Below are 16,096 nucleotides of genomic sequence, written 5' to 3'. Positions count from 1 at the left end.
AGCATGAGGAATCACTTCAAAGTTGTTATCACGAAGAAACTGTTGCGTAACGTTAGCTCGATGTGCGGGTGCGTTGTCTTGGTGAAAGAGCACACGCGCAGCCCTTCCCGGACGTTTTTGTTGCAGTGCAGGAAGGAATTTGTTCTTAAAAACATTTTCGTAGGATGCACCTGTTACCGTAGTGCCCTTTGGAACGCAATGGGTAAGGATTACGCCCTCGCTGTCCCTGAACATCGACACCATCATTTTTTCAGCACTGGCGGTTACTCAAAATTATTTTGGTGGCGGTGAATCTGTGTGCTTACATTGAGCTGACTGGCGCTTTGTTTCTGGATTGAAAAATGGCATCCACGTCTCATCCATTGTCACAACCGACGAAAAGAAAGTCCCACTCATGCTGTCGCTGCACGTCAACATTGCTTGGCAACATGCCACACGGGCAGCCATGTGGTCGTCCGTCAGCATTCGTGGCACCCACCTGGATGACACTTTTCGCATTTTCAGGTCGTCATGCAGGATTGTGTGCACAGAACCCACAGAAATGCCAACTCTGGAGGCGATCTGTTCAAAAGTCATTCGGCAGTCCCCCAAAACAATTATCTCCACTTTCTCGATCATGTCGTCAGACTGGCTTGTGCGAGCCCAAGGTTGTTTCGATTTGTTGTCACACAATGTTCTGCCTTCATTAAACTGTCGCACCCACGAAAGCACTTTTGACACATCCATAACTCCATCATCACATGTCTCCTTCAACTGTCGATGAATTTCAATTGGTTTCACAAAACGCAAATTCAGAAAACGAATGATTGTATGCTGTTCAAGTAAGGAAAACGTCGCCATTTTAAGTATTTACAACAGTTCTCATTCTCGCCGCTGGCGGTAAAATTCCATCTGCCATAAGGTGCTGCCATCTCTGGGACATATTGACAATGAACGCGGCCTCATTTTAAAACAATGCACATGTTTCTATCTCTTTCCAGCCCGGAGAAAAAAAAAACGGAGGCCTTAGAACTTGAAGGCACCTCGTAAAATAACAGAAATCAGAGATCGCACGGAAAAATTTAAGTGTTTGCTTTTCCCGAGCGCTGTCCGAGAGTGAAAGTGTAGACAAATAGCTTGAAGGTGGTTCGATGAACCCTCTGTCAGGCGCTTATGTCTGAACTGCAGAATAATTACGTAGGTGTAGATGTATATGTGCACTGGTAAGCTTACCCCCAGAATTACTGAACACAGACCGAACATCTAAAATCTTTATGAATAATATAAAGTAAAGAAAGCAGAACAAACTACCAAAAAATGTTTATTCATCTTCACAGTTATTTCCATGAAACACAATACAGTATACACTTAAATAACAGTGTCCACAAGGCAGGTGGAAAACACTAGCTTCTTGTAAAAACAACTGAAGATATTTAGATGCTCAGCGTGAGTACACAATGTATGGCTGTAAGTATTCCTTTCAGGAGCAGGAGCAAAAAGTGGGCTTCGTTTTGTCCATATCGATTACTCTTTTGCGGCTTAAACCCAACAATACCAAGGCATTTCCCATAATGCACGTTACCGAGAGGTGTTTTATGCCCACCCTAAATAAGTTAAAGGAGAACAAAATGGATTATTTGTTGTTGATTAGTATTAATAACATACTTTTTAAGGAGCTACTGATGAATAAGTAGGGTCCATAATCTGACAATACCTTTTACCACACTACTAACAATATCAAAGCACTTTCAGTAACGTGTACTACCCTCTTTGTGAACACCACAACAAAACTTTTAAAAAAATGCAAATGTCGTTCATTGTCGTTGACTTTTAGTCATAAAATAAATTTGAAAGGCATTTTGATGTGTAAGTAAAGCCGTGAAACTGGAGATACTGAAAGCGATATTTGTTGCAGAAAGTGACATTTACTAAAGAGACGTAAATTTTTGCAACAAGTTTCACTGAAAAATTTAAAACATATATACATTTATGGTAGAAGAATTCATTAAAACCAATAAAACTTATTTCAGAATTTTGAAACATGAAGCAACTGATTAGATAACAATATTTTCATATGGTGGGCATTACGTATTCTCCAACGCCCCTCTTGGTATTGTGAGAGTTAACTTATTCCGTTGTTTTAACTGTTGAAAAGTAATCAAAATACGTAAAAATTTTGATTATGTATTACCCTCATTTCCGAAAATGGAGGTGGTTTGGTAGTCAAGCTTGAACATGTAGAATCACGAAGAGTTTCTTGTCACTTGCATCTCAGTACCGAGAATTCTGTCAATAACACGAATCGACTGTGTGCATGGCTTTAGTTTTGCGTTGGTTCAGAAGCAGAAACGGCTCGTGCTTGTGTAAATATGTGAATTCCTTTTGTTATAACTATGGGGAGAGAGTCCACTCCTAAATCACAAAAACGATAATCATGTTGCAAAGAAACGCTGAAAACTTTATTTCTGGTGTAACCTTGGCACGCAGGACGAAACTGGATCTCCCAAACAAGGTGTCCGTCATGTTGTACTTTCCTGACAGCCTCCTTAGATCATGTTATACGTCCTTTCCACTTGTCATGATATCCTGGGAACCAAATGATCTCAGAACGGACCGTTACTATTTTCTGAAAAACTAGATCGAATCTTCTCGATAGGAAAGAAATCTGTGTAATATGCTACTTACCTTCTGCTACATGGCCTGTGTTGTACAATGAAGATTGCCGATATCAGTACCTGCTGAGAATGTGACAGTGAGTTAAGACGAATTCAACCGTACTAACGATTTTTATGTTACTGCCATTTGTATACAAGTGAATAAAGGGAATATTTGTTTTGTTGCAGGCATCTTGCCTCGGTTTATTAAGTAATCATCGATCACCTGATATACATACGCCTCTTTCATTTGTTCAAAATTAATTCACTGAATGCGTATTCATGACATCCGCTGTATTACGTGAAGGTCTACAACCTAATATTCAGTGAATTAGTTTCGAAATATTCCGCACAGCTGACGAACGTCAACAGCGCCTGTACTTTCAAACATGCATAGTATTATAAGCATAAGCGAGCACACGGCGATGATAACATTGGTTTCGATTCCTCGTTTTCTCATTCTCCATGTGAAACCAAGTGATGTTGCGAGCATTAGGCGATGAATTCAGTGGACTACGATACAAGGATGTACAGTGTTACATAAGGAAGTGTGAATAAGTTCGGTGAGCGTGCACCTGTAACGGCAACTTAAGTTATCACGTGTATTTGTTTTGATTTTGCGGGTCGCGAACGTTTTGTTGTGGAAAGTGGTTCGAACATTAAACTTTCACGTACAGAAAAGCAGGTAATAAAGCACATGAAGTTAAACTGGTGAGAATATATCATTCTAATCGGAAGCGTGAAGATTACACCAAATACGGTCAGATTTCAAGAGAAATAAGAGAACTTGCTCGGAAGCAAAAAAATTGGATCCGAAGTATTTCGTGTGAAAACAAGTGCCCCATTGGTTAACAAGACAGTAATGTAATGTAGCTTCATCAGCAATGTTTATTTGTACTGATATTAGATATTAGATATGTATTTTAGGATGACAGCACAATATAATGCAGTGTCTGATGGAACATTGTGAATGTCTATGCATCCTAGTCAGCAAAGTATTTGGAAATAGAAATAAAAATTGAGCAAGTGGAAAATTCGGGTACTAGTCCTGGTCTGGCACGAATTTTCATTCGTCTCTCCTGGGGCTCTCCAAAGGAGTAGCTTCCCCATGAAACCTACTACAGTCTTTAGTTGTTATAGATTCATAATTAATGTTAGCAAAACATGGGACAATGAGTTAAACTGGATTTAAAATTCAAAAAGTGGATTTGTTACAGGTATCCTAGAATAAAATCTCAGAAGGATTGTGTGGTATTTATGAAATCAGAAAATATGCAGCAATGTTTTATGCTGTTATAGATTTGCATTGCACATTAAAAAAGGGAATTCACATGATATAAATCGAGATATGGTCAAAGAATTTGTTTCTGTGTGCTTTGATTGACCTTACTTTGATAATCGATAGTCGATTATTAAAGTAAGTCACAAAAAATCTTCCTCAGAATTTTTAAACAAAATAATAAATTCATAGTTGAATTCTATAATTTATTTTATGCACTTATATATTCATTTATATAAATAGTATTTATCTCCCTTGTCATCATAAACCGGAAATGGACATAAATTTGATTAATAAACATCCCTAGTAAATTGCAATAATAAGCTGTAGCATAAGAGAATTTGAAAGTAAACAAGAATATGTTTACATAGAAATTTTGTGCTATGTAAATGATTATAACAAGCATAAGATTTTCTGATATATTTTTATATGTTAAATATAAAGTAATTTGACATTTTTTAAATTGATTATGTGAGAGAAAATATGTTTAATAGACAAAAAACAAAATTTTTGTAATAAAGTGTGGCGCAGGGCGTCCTTTATAGTGTCAAATGGTCTCTGACTATTACTTAAATTTGCATTTTTCATAAGAAGTTCACTTAGGCGCATACACCTCCCATTTTATGAGAAAACAGTTCAATTTATGGAATTAATAGACATGGTTCACAATCAACATTATGTTTTGAAATATTTGCTGCATTTCATCCATATTTTCTTGACGATTTGCCTGCCTGCCTAAGACTACATTTTACTACATCAATAAACAACAAATTTTACACTCCATCTTTCTTTGCAACTACCAACAACGTAACGTCATACTGGTTTTTACGTTAAACATGTAAGTTTTATTGGTACGGTAATGTGTAATATTCTAAATAACTATCACTGATGGGATCGACACTAAAGCCACAGTTTCAGTGGCCTTCATCTGATAGATCTCTCCATATCTCTCATCAGCGACAGTTATTTACAATATAATGTGGTGCCATGCCTAGAAAACTTTCAGGTTAACACACAGTGTCAATAGGAACCTACCCAATCATACATTGTTCTCTCTATACCCCATAGTTCTCTATTTATTGAAATTCTCTTTCCACCGCAGGTTTCTTTGCAACCAGTTCACTGTAATGTTTGATGAAAAAGTGTTGGTAAGGTTTTAGTTTTGACACCACAGTCATGTTACTGCGTTCACTTTTTGTTGCGAGAAATAAAAAGATCTACGATGGTGGATGGCGGAAAATTTTAAAGTCCAAGATGGTGGATGGTGTAAAATTAAAAACCGAAGATGACTTTGGTAGGAAATTTAAAAAAAGAAGAAAACTGAGGCGTGTTGGGCAATGGCAAATTTAAAAATGTAAGATGGCAGCGAATTTACAGAACCCAAGATGGTTGGAAATATAAAAATCCAACACTGAAAAACAAGCTCACGTGTGCTTTGTATGCTTTTTCATCCTTCCCATACCACCTCATCACCTCCTAGCCCTCTCCCAACCAATTCCTCGCTCCGTTTCCTGCCAATCACAGCACTGTATTAAAATGAGACAGCCAAACAGAACCTAGATGCAAGGGTCTGGCACTAAGCTCGAAGATATGCAGTAATAATTACGTAATGTTCATGTGAATATGAGCCAACGTAAATACATTCATAACTTCCGTAATATTCATTCGAGAGTCATAGATATTTGCATAAATCAGTGTAAGTCATTTACCTCTTACTTGCATACACATACATACCTATGAATCAAAACAAGATTAAAACGTTAGAGTCAGCTGTACAAAAATGGTACCAAGTTCGACGTAATGCTGCATTCCTGAAGTTCTTATGCTCCCCTTGGGAATTATCCTCACATATAAAGATATTTACATAAAACGTAGGAAGATATTTGTCTCTGAATCGCATATCCATGCACTTAACCGCCCACCGAAGCACCTCCGCACACACAAACACACACACACACACACACACACACACACACACACACACACACACACACTAACACCTATGTTGCCCAATGTACAGGGTGGCCACCATTGCCCCTGGAGGGCAATGATGGTCATTTTACAGGTGGACTACCATTCTCGCTAGGTAACACCACGACCCCATGGTGACCACTATTGCACTAAGGATTCCATCATTCAACATAAAGCGCAATGATGCTAATTTTACATGGAAAACACCAATCCAATTGGGTGACCTCCATTCCCTCTAAAGATCATTTTACACACCTTTCGTGGAGGATGACATAGCGGTTAGACCTGAGTTGCCCATATAGAGCCAGAGCGCGAACTTTACCTATTTTTACATTTTACAGTAAACCAGCTGGGGATGTAGTCTTTCTCGAAAGTTGCCCTCTGATTACTGATTACAACGATATGGTCGACTTTGAATTCAGCTTTTGTGGATCTATCAGGTTGAGCTTATTATACACAGTAGGCATATGGCTGATATCCTTCACACCAGTGGGTCTCATTTCAGTTGTTGTTTATTTTGTGTGATTGTATTGACTTATTAGGCCTTGCACCTCATCAATGAATTTGAAAGAACCATGAGCAGTAAGACTTTGAAACATCTTTATCTTATGAATTCTGTTGAAGTGCTCCCCAACTGCAGCTTTTAGGTTGGAAGATGACAAATACTCTTAAATCTGGGTTTTTTCTTGACATGGTAATTGTAAAATTCTCTTCCTAAGTCTGTGTGTAAATGAGTTGGAATTTGTTATTTTCTCCCTATGTACTTGTAAATTCATCTGCAAACTCTGCATCAGTTTTAGTACTTAGATCGGTGACCTCTGTAGATTTGGAGCACATGTCAATTATTATTAATAAATATTTATAAACAAAATCGGCTTGACGAAGGTCATCAGTGCTTTTATTGTGAACTGCTCTCTTGGGATGAAGTTTGCGTGCCGTGCAGTGCAGTTCTTCAGATGTTACGATTCACGCTAATCACAATAAAGTCACTAACAAGAGAAAAAATTCGTCGTAAGGAAGAAAGAAAGGAGTATTTCTTGATATAATATTCTACAGAGGGAGAAAAAACAAAATACAAAAACAAAGTATGCCACATTCAGATTGTATTATAGAAATATGACATTTCTTTCACTGTTCAGCAATAAGGTCCATTCCACTCATTGGGGTTAAAGCCAAAACCACAGAAGGTAACGATGTTAATCGTCGGGGCCTGGGACGAAGACGACATTATAAGCCATCGCAAAGGTATTCCATTGGTTTCAAGTCGGAACTCTGGACAGGCAAGTTCATTTCGGGAATGTTATTGTTCACACACCACTGTCTCACAGATGCTTCATTATGCAAAGTGCACTGTCGTGGAGACACAAACAATCACAACCTCCGAACTGTTCCTCTACTGTATGCGGTTCACAACGTTGTAAGAAAGCTGAATAATTAAAAAATTCGCGTTTTTGTTAAGCGAAATGAAGGGAACACACCATAAGCATGAGTAACACCCCCATACCTTTACAGCATCTCTGCAGTACGTCCATTGCTGGCATGACATATGATGGTAAGTAATGTTCTCTATACATTCGCCAAACCCATACCCAAACCTATCAGCAACCTACAGGATATAGCGTGATTCATCACTACAGTTTGCTTGTTTCCAGTAATTCGCTGTCCAGTGGCATAGATCTTTACACCACCTCAAGCATCGTATAAATTTGACAACAGAAATGTATGGCTTATGAGGAACCGCACGGCCATTCTATCCCGATCTTCTTGAATGCTTACAGTCATTGTGCTAGTTGGACTGTTCGTAACACTTTGGAACGCACGAACGATTTTTTACACTGATTTGATGAATTTCTTTATAAACACTTTATGGGTTTGTCAGTATATGAGGTCTGTTTAGTATTAGTTCAGCTGTGGCTGTTACTTCGTGTTTGCACTTCACAGTTACATCACCAACAGTCGCCTTGAGCAGCTTTTGAAGGGTTTAAATGTCCCTCATCAATTTGTAACTCTATGGACGACCAAAGTGTAATTCACGTCCTAAGTCACAAGAGCTCCCATAACTGGTCCGTTCTTCCGTTAGTGCTTCTCCACTGACAGTACAGTACTGCTCGCCTCCTTCTATACTGGGAGACCCGCCTCTAGTGACATCTGCTGGTTAACACTCAGTTACGTAGGACTGCCCAGATATTTTTGATTAAGTAGTGTACATGTACTCGTATACTCCACACTGCAACCTTCGAAAACATCATCTATGTGCAATGACGACGCAAAGACTACGATAAATCAGCCACCTTTAAGCAATCGGTGTGAAGAAAATGGAAGGTTTTTATGATGGCAACCTGATAAATTATAAGTACCTTGCGCGCAGTCTCAGTCATTCTCAGCGCAAGTGATACTGCTGATTGAGGGCGCCTACGAGTTGGCACGTAGGCAGCTTACAGAGCGTCAGTATTTCTTAGCTCCATGCTTAGTAGAAGGTTACGACGTGAGTCTTCTCCTTCGTCTTCTTCTTCTCCTTCGTCTTTTCCCACTCGTGTGAGGTCGGCGTTGTGCTCAGGATTTGGCAAATGTATTTCATTTAAATCTGCTCTCCGGTGCACTTCCTGCCGCTGCAGTCGTCAGTTCCCGAAGGGAGGGAAGTCGTGTGCTCCATCTGTCTGCGAATTGCGTATACTTTCTTATGTGTGTGATGGTATTTTGACTGTTTGTGAAACGAGTACTCTGAGATGTAAATTGGTCACCGGCGCAGCGTTTGCCTAAAAGAACAGGGGAAACCACCGGAGGCAACAACTCCTAAGGAAAGAAAGCCTCTATACGTGGCACGTGACACCACAGCATGGTGTCGTGAGCAGGTAACAGAGGGACACTGGCACTGTACGCGCTTTATTGTAATTAAGCTTATTCGTGCCTGTAATTAATAGCTGCTTACGCGTGAACTGTTTTCTTCACTCTGTGTGCACTAGATTGGACGAGACGTGCGTGTTCGACCAAGTAATGTGCTTCTTTTTTACTGACAAAATACAATTTCGTTGTTCTTTGCCGACATAGAGAAGACATTATGATGGAGACCAAACACTATCATATTTAAATTCCTGGAGCATGAGAAAATAATAAAGAAATGGTTATTAAAAATTCACATTAAAATGTGTACTTCTCATTCAACTTCAATTATGAGTTATTCATTTGTTTGGTTCTTAAAATAGGTTGATTTTAATGAAGAAGAGTACACTTTACCATGACTGTAATTGAATGTCATGCAGGATCTGCTTTAAGAATGTTGCTTCCTTACATTCACATGGCACCACATTTCCTCCTTAGTATTTGTTGCTAATCATTCAAATCGGTCTGGCTTTAGTATTATGTTTCCTGCTAGAAAAACTTTCTGTAAGCTGCCCATTGAAAAAGACAAGAAATTTCGTACAGGTCTACACAATAACGAAAACTAAATTAAGAGTAGGTACCGTACCAGTACATCTCCTAGACACTATCTGTAGCAACATGATGTTCAAAGTCCTTGTTAGTAATTCAGTGCATAACGCTCCCAGAAATCGTTTCTGATCTTACAGCGCACAAATAGGCTATTTATCTTTCTTTGTGACTATCGACAGAGTTTCACAAAATGGAAATAAATGCACGAGTAGGTGAATATAGCAAATGGAAGAACAGGAACTTTATTTATGATCAAGAGTTTATACTTTGTCAACACATGCAAATATAAGAACTGTGAACACGTGTGTAAAATGTTACAAGTGTATCTTATAAGTTCTTTGCACAAAGTGTCTTAATTACTGTGTCTGAATTTCAGCTAGAAGTAAGTGTCTTACATTTCTTTCTTACATACACAATTAAACTGTTTGAACATAGCTTTGTGGATGAACCTCAGCTATGATGAAGCGTATAAGTGTCAATGTCTTAGATTTCTTTATGCTGTCAATGTTTCTGGATGAATGAAGATAAAGTCTTTGAAACAATAATTGAAACACAGAGATGTTTAAGGGCCTTGCAGATATTCCGCAAAAGGAATAATGATCTAAAACCGTTCTTAGTTAAACAGAGTACACAAAGCTTTTTGATGGCTACATAAATTTACTACTTGTAGTAATTACGTTATTTTCCTTCACAATAGCTCCTAAGGAACATTTGGAACATTTCTATGGGGGTCTATGGTCATGGTTTGTGTGTGTGTGTGTGTGTGTGTGTGTGTGTGTGTGTGTGTGTGTGTGTGTGCGTGTGTAAGAAAAGGACCTCTGGATCATTCATGGGCATTTCTTGCTGTGTTCTGATAAATTCGTTAAGAAGTACAAAAAACTTCGCTTAAAATAGCTTTCTGTGCCATTTCCATATATATTCACTTTTATTCGCAGGTATGCCACTTCTGAGAGTCTAATGTTTTTTTGGGAAACACAAGTACAGGATGAAATGACAGGATCATAATTAAATGTTCCTCCTCTAAAAACCACATTTTAAGCCATGTACAGTTCCACTGCTGTTCTCACAGTCCTTGCTGTATCATGTATTGATACCACACCATTGCGTATCAAGTTTGGTAACGAAATGGGGAGTTTCCATCTGACATCTGACACCTATAGCAGTTGCATGAAATCTGACGTACCCAGTGGTGCACACCCACTGAGCCAGACCTCCAGCAGCTCTGTACCATGAGCGCCCTCTGCCACCGCAATTTAGGTTCGCCAGTGGCCGCCACTCAGCCCACACGTGCTCGGAACCACATCACCATGTGACGCTATGCAGACGCTGTCTACTCCTAGTTGTTACACCATAGTTCATGGTGTAGCGCACAAAGCCTCATCCATGTTAACACTGACAGCTGAACTCTGTTTCCCGCTACATTGTTTGCAATCGGTATTCGTAACTTAAGTAGATATCTTCACTGTGCTAACTTGTTCGATAATCTTTTCTGCTCCTGTCCGGCTTTCGTACTACAACAGTTGCTTTAGCCGACCATCTTACTGTTGTGAACTAAGTCGTGCACAACAGTCCTTCTCACTCCTCAAAAGAAGAGAGCTGATGTGAAGGGTAAGGGGAAAAAACATGAGGCTTGAAAATGAACAGCTAGCAACACCATTGTAGTATACCAACTCAAAAATACTGTGTGTTGCTTTCAGTTTTGTCTGTGCGACAATGAAACATATTCTATTTCTTGTATTTAATTGGTAGCGATTGATAAATAAATCAATAGTTTGGTATTCTACTGTTTCCTGTCTACATAATTTTAGCATACAGGCTTTCTTTTTGCATTAGTTTACAGAAGATGATAAGGAATCCAAAAAAGATACATTCACACCTAAAATGTTTGCATCTGATGCTTCATTTTCAGTTGGATTTTACTGAAATATTACATAAATTGTGCCACAGTGTTTAACAGCTTCAATTATATTTTTGAATGTAAATAAATTTACACTATTTATTTTCCGTTACCTTGCTCTTTTAAATAGCTAGGTGTAAATGGTTATGATATAAATTACATTCTAACATTATATAAGAACTGCATCCAAAAACATTCAGTCTTTAGTTTCCAAGTGAATATGAACATCCCGGTTTGTGCTATACATGTAATGTAAACCTGTTCCAAGAGCTGGGTTTTAAGAGTCACTAGACATTTCCTACCCGCGTTTCATTTTTACTTGTTTCAAGATTTGTCTGACATACCTCTTACTTTTCGTTACTTGTACTTTTACTTCCATACCATACACCTCTGTAAACGGTCCCTGTCAGACAAGTCGATGACAAAGCATCTCACTTCGAGGCCTGTAAGCTACTCTTCAGGTGTTGGTTACGTTAACATCGTAGTTCAATTTGTGGTCAGTGCAATCAAAATGAGATACAAGATATAAGTAAGTATTCTTTCTTTCACTATCATCCGTTAACGGTTCGTTTATATTCTGGGTTTTCAGTCGATGTTTTTCTCAACGTTATCATGAGATGGTGCACAATTTGTACACGAACACCTCGGTATTTCACTTCTACAAGCTGTAGATGGCATAGCATTATTGTGGGTAACATCAGTTTAACGACGTTTGTGGTGGAAGAGACATGCCTTTCTAGACTGTCCATTGTCTAAAAAAGTTATCTAAATTTACCTAGTAGTTTCAGTTTTTACGGTGTAAAGTGTGTTTCAATACGGCGCGAAAGTAAATATCACGTTAGACTAGGTCAATCTGTGAGAAAAACTTTATTTGACATTCACATTCGTCGGTTTCACCAACTCTCCACCGAATCATCACATTTGAACCTAACATGGACCTCTGGATACGATATACAACCAAAATTTCCCGCAAGGGGTTGGGGAGAAGGGTCAAATAACACACTTCACAATCTAGGCAAAAATGTCAGTGCTACTGCCTGGTAAAGCGCAAAATCTAAGACATTTTGGAACGTAGTTGAACGGCTTTGTCGACTGGTAGGTAAGTCACAACGGCGCTACATTGCTAGTGCTATTGGTACAAAGCATAGCAGTGCCAACGATAAACAAACAATTTCAGAAGATGACATTTCATAAGAAAGCACCCAGGGAATTTCGCAGAGTGAGAAAGAAGTGACAGATGGAATACTAGCGTTTCTGGAAGATGAGCCAATGGAATATGTGGTGTCGTATATGCTCGACTCTGCGAGCAATGTACATCAGGAGTACAATTATGGCGATATGTGCTTAAGTGAAAGTGATGCTGAAAACGGTGTGGGGCCATGTATTTCATCATCCTTGTGAGACCGGGAGCCACAAATCCCGACCCCTGTGAAACGTAGTAAAGGATAATCGTTGTCCAAGAGGCGGGTACTAAACGTAGTTATGTACATGGTGGAGCACCCGCAGCATGGTAAAAAGAAGTTATAACAGATTTCAAGTAAGTCCGCAGCAATAGGACCGTGTAGTGCATAAGAAAATCTGGGAAGGACAAAGTGTACTTGTTATAAAAACTAATGTCATAGCCTTTTAAGGATGGTCGATACAATTTACAGGATGTACATGACAGTGACCTACTACATTATGCACATCGAATTTCACGAGACATAGATTACTGTGGTTTCAAGAAAAGCCCTGAATGGTTGCATAGCTTCAAACAATGCTACGGAACTAGATGACAAGAGATGTCGAAATTTCAATGAAAGCGTCAACTTGACGATGCACAGCAAACTGCGGAATCGGCACGAAAATTTGTAGATGTCATAAACAAACTTATCCCATCGTTCAGAAAGGAATTTGTTTTCAACTCCGACCAATCAGGATTTGAAAAAGAAATGCGTATGAACACCACCCTGGAAATGAGAGATACCAAGAGAGTTGGGCAATATCAACTGATATCATTCCCTTCAGCAATTCGTATACAATAATGCCGACTGTTGATCTTGACTGTAAATTGGCCGGTAAGTTATTTATTGTGCTACGGGAGGTTGGAGGTACTCTGCCCCCTACGACTCCTTCTGGTGTGCGTGATCTTGCAAGGGCAGTAGGGAATAATTACGTCACTGCAGTCACGAGTGGGAAAATGGGCGTAAGAGATCTACATTCTTATGAGCATTGTTTTTGGCGAGTAGCTGATCAAAATAATCAAAATAATTTGATTTTGCTTGATTCCTGGTACGCGTATAAAAATCATACACCTTTAGAGCAAACTGCCCCTGCTGAAAAGTGTGTGACATTGCAGTTCGTACCACATGGAACCACTAGACAAATTCTGCCACCGGATGTTTTGTTTTCTCCGTGTCTATAACATATATTATTGCACTATCTGCGGCTACACGTTATTGCATAGCGAGAGAGTTTCGCGAAAAGCTCCAGTATAAACTGTTTCGCATTCCGTTGCAAGCCATCACATTCGATCAGTTCTCGTCACCCGTTACACCAACGCGATTCTACATGCATTCTTTAACAGTGGATAGCTAGCTGAATTTCCTGCACGTCTTGTAACTCTCAATGAGTTTGTCTTCGATCTTGATGATGCGAACCTTTGCGATCATATTTTTCATTCGGTGTTCATAGAGTAAGTTCATGTTTTGTTCTGAACATTTCATGAATGTATATGACGTGCATTTTGTGAAGTAATACTTACATCCGATAGAAGGTTCACTTCTGCACCACCTTGACATTTTCTGTTGCCATTCTGATGCATATGGTGAATCATTAGTATCTAATGTTTTTCCTGTTATAAATACTAACACAACTCTTTCAGATGAGCCCTACTAAACGCTCAACTTTCGACCTCACACTCCAGGGGTTCCACGTCAATATTGAGAGTAATGAAACATTTACGACCAATTGTTTCTAGTTACGACAATGTGAAACTAAAGATTCTGTTCATAATGTAGTTGGATTCTAATGGCTGATGTTGATGGTTTATTAAGCTACAGTACCTTAACAGCTTACATATGCCCCGCAGTCAACTAAACGACCGAGCGAGATGGTGAAGAATACGGCTGTAAGCTTTAATTTCCTCTCTAGCAGTTACCAATTCCGATCGAAGCCCTCCCTGTCAGACCGATCAGCATGCTGACAGGATGTCTGCGGAAAGATTCCCAATATGAATCCAATTTCAGTTCTTGTCACACTAATTCTCGGAATTAATCGGCCTGACGTTGATGCCAGTCCTCGCAGTTCAAGGGAACCACTTCTACAGAACACGGAGGAGAACACAGATGAAGGTTACTACGGTGCCGCTCTCATTACTCTCACTGTTGCCTTATCGTTTACTGCTGAAGAAATATGAAGGTGAACATATGTTTTTTTTTAATTATCTGGTGGTACATCCAACGCAACGTGCTGACTTCAGAGGGAGGGAGACCTGGATCGAATCAGCACGGCGGCTCAACGAACGTGAGCCGGAACACCTGCCAGTACGGTTCGTCGGTAGTTTTCCACGCTCGATTAGAGATGTTGTGGTCTATTTCCCAACTTCTGCTTCACAGAATACAATACTCAAACAGTTAAAATGCGCTGGCACAAAGAACATCTACCTCTAGTTCCGCATATACACGTCTATTACGTGAGTGTCAGAGGCTCACAGAACCAATTTCGATCTATTCCTCTACCCTTCCACTCTCTCACAGCGCACGGGAAAACGAATACTGGAATCTCTCTGTGTGAGCTCTGAATTCACTTATTTTATTGCAATGTTTATATCTTTCTCTGTAGGTCGGTGACAACATAAATTTTCACATTAGGAGGAGAACGTTAGAGAGTGACCGCAACGAAAAACGGCGTTTGTTTTAATGATTGCCATTCCAACTTGCATACCACATACACGACACTCTCTCCTCTATTTCGCTATAACAGAAATCGAGCTGCCCTGCTTTGAACTGTTTCGATGTCTCCCGTCAATCCTATCTGGTAAGGCTCCCATAGCGCGTAGCAACACTCTACCATAGGATGAACAAGCGTAGTGTAGCAACAACACGTGGACAAACAAGATGCCTTCGAGTGTAGGCAGTCTCTTTAGTAGACCTGTTGAATTGTCTTGGTGTTCAGCCAATAGAATACATACTTTAGTTTGCCTTCCCCACAACATAATTTATGTGAACTTTTTAATTTAAGTTGTTTGTAGGCGTATTTCGTAGATACTTAATTGAATTGATAGCTTTAGATTTGTATGATTTATGTGTGCCAGAAATTTCACAGATTCCTTTAAGTATTCATGTGGATGACCTCACAATTTGCCTAATTTCAAGTCAACTGACACTTTTCGCACAATACAGTTAAGTCGTTTAAATCATTTTCGAAACGATTTTCATTTTCTGATGACGTTACCAGACGGTAAATGACAGCATCATCTGCAACGAATCTATGGCGGCTACTCAGATTGTCTCCTATGTCGTTAACATAGATCAGAAACAACGGAGGTCCTATAACACTTCCTTGGTGAACACTAGACATCACTTATGTTTCACTCGATGTCTTTCCGTCAGTTACTACGAACTCTGATATTTGTAATAGGAAATTACGTATCCAGGCGCACAACTGAGACGATACTTCCTAGACATGTAATTTGATTAGAAGCCACTTGTGAGGAGCGGTGTCAAAAAACTTTGGAAACTTAAATATACGGATTCAATTTGAGGTCCCTCGTTGATAGCACTCGTTACTTGGTAAGAATAAAGAGCCAGTTGTGTATCACAAGCAGAATATTTTTTTGAATCTATCTGACCTTGTGTCAACAGATCGTTTTCCACGAAGTAATTAATAATGTCTGAACAGAGTCTG

This window comes from Schistocerca serialis, chromosome 2 (genome assembly GCF_023864345.2).
Source record: "Schistocerca serialis cubense isolate TAMUIC-IGC-003099 chromosome 2, iqSchSeri2.2, whole genome shotgun sequence".
In the NCBI taxonomy this organism is placed as follows: Eukaryota; Metazoa; Arthropoda; class Insecta; order Orthoptera; family Acrididae; genus Schistocerca; species Schistocerca serialis.
The sequence above is the reverse complement of the archived record's forward strand: the minus strand, read 5'-3'. Positions refer to the sequence as shown.